Consider the following 2297-nt stretch of genomic DNA (forward strand, 5'->3'; position numbering starts at 1 on the left):
ACAGGATAGAGCAGGGCTTAGGGCTCTTGTACATAGGGTCACTATGAGTTCCAAGAGACTCTACGGGCATATAACAACAATATAACAATGCAATACAGGAGCAAACTAGAATTAGAGAGATTTATATATGATATTGGTGTGTGAAAAAGGCCACATGTGTCCCAGGCAGTTGGATTTGATGCCATTGTGGTTCAGGATGCTGCTATTTTTGGACTTCCTAGAAACAGGAAGAATAGGTTCAGAAGGCTGTTCTGAATACACAGAAGAGACCTCTATTTGCAACAAATTTGTCACCACCATCACATTCACTTGCTGCATCTGAATCTTTTGAATTGATAAAAAAGTTAGATATATTTCTTACCAACCCATTGCCTTCAGTTAGACTCATGGCAAACTTCTGTTGGGTTCCATAGACTGTGAATCTTTAAGAGTGTATGCAAGCTATCTTCCATCTAAGGAATAGTTGGTGAGTTTTAGCCAACAATCTTTTAATAGTCCAACATTTAACACATTATGTCACTACATTTCCTTTTTCTTACTAAACTGAAATAAGAACCATATGCTTATGTTTTGATTAACCTACAAGTACTAAAAGGCAGAAACAGATCTTATTGAAAATCCAGGGACTGCTTGTTGTGCAACACAATAAATTGTACACTTTAAGAGAGATTTTTGAAGAAACTAGTTATATCTGAATAAAAATTTTATAAAAACACTAAAATTTCCATAGTATTTTAAGCAATATCTGAGATCTCTATAATTTTGGTAATAAATAATTATTATTAAGAATTTTTAAATATGGTATTAATTATCATCACTCACATTCATATTCCTTGATATGATACATATATATTTCTATGAATGACTAAATTATTACTTAAAATTTTAAGCCATACTCTAATACACATTTTCATAGTTTGACTACAACTTAATTTTAGCACAAGTGAAGGATGATTTTCCTTAATATTAGAAGAAAATATAATTAGCAACAGAAAAATAAAACTGTTAATACCTAAATTTGTCAAAAACAAGAAGATCATGAAATTCTGCATTGATTTATTCCTCTCTAGCACAAAACCCTTTCTTAACATTTAGGTGAATTGTTCTGATGTTCCTTTTATTGCAAACTTAAACTGCAGCCTCATGTTGTCATTGTTGTTAAGTATCATCAAATTAAGTACAACTCATAGCAATCCTATGAACAACAGATCTGAACCCTGCCCTGTTCTGAACATTCCTATAATCTCTTGACACACTTGAGCTCACTGGCTCAGGCACTGTATCACTCCATCGTGCTGAATGCCTTCCCCTCTTTTGCTGACTCTCCAACTTTCTAAGCATGATGTCTCCTCCAGAGAATAGCTCTCCATGCCAGAAGTATGTGAGGTGAAGATTTGACATCCATGCCTCCAAAGAGCGCTGTTTGCACTTCTTCCAAGACGTATCTATTCTTTTTGGCAGTGCACAACTCAAATGTATCATTTCTTCTCATGGTATCTTTATTCATTGTCTAGCTCTCACATGCATAGCAGGTGACTAGAAATACTATGGCTTGATTCAGGTGTTCTTTAGTCTGTAAACAGACGTTATTACCCATGAAGAGTTTGGAGAGGTCTCTGAGAGCAGATTTACCCAATGTTGCATGTCTCAAGGTCTCCTGAATGTTGGCACAAAGGGGTTTGACTTTAGATCTAAGTGAGACATAAATGCTAACAATTTAAATCATTTTCTCCATCTCTAATGATGTTGCCTAGTGTCTAAATGGTTAGGGTTGTGTTTTGTTTTGTTTTTTTTTTTCCTTGTTGTTGAGATATAATCCATATTGAAGGCTACAATTATTGATCCTCTCCAACAAATACCTCAAGTTCTCACTTTCAGCAAGCAGGACCTGTCATCTGCATAATATATGTTGCTGATGAATCTTCCTCCAATCTTAAGACCATACTTTCCTTCATAAAGTCCAGGTTACCTAATGATTTGCTCAGCATACAGACTGAATGTGTTGTTGTTGTTATGTGCCGTCGAGTCGCTTGCGACTCATAGTGACCCTATGTACAACAGCCCTAAACTCTGCTCTGTCCTGTGCCAATCACACTGTCTCTGACACTCCCATCCCGATTATCCCAATGACTGAATCAATCCACCTCATAGAGGGCCTTCCCCTCCTGCGCTGTCCCTCCACCCTACCAAGCATGATGTCCTTCTAAAAGGACCTGTCTCTCCTTACAACATGTCCAGAGTATGTCAGACGAAGCCCCAGAATCCTTGCCTCCAGGGAGCAGCCTGGTTTAATCCTC

This window comes from Elephantulus edwardii, unplaced genomic scaffold (genome assembly GCF_000299155.1).
Source record: "Elephantulus edwardii isolate Elephantulus edwardi_28Jun2011 unplaced genomic scaffold, EleEdw1.0 scaffold00023, whole genome shotgun sequence".
In the NCBI taxonomy this organism is placed as follows: Eukaryota; Metazoa; Chordata; class Mammalia; order Macroscelidea; family Macroscelididae; genus Elephantulus; species Elephantulus edwardii.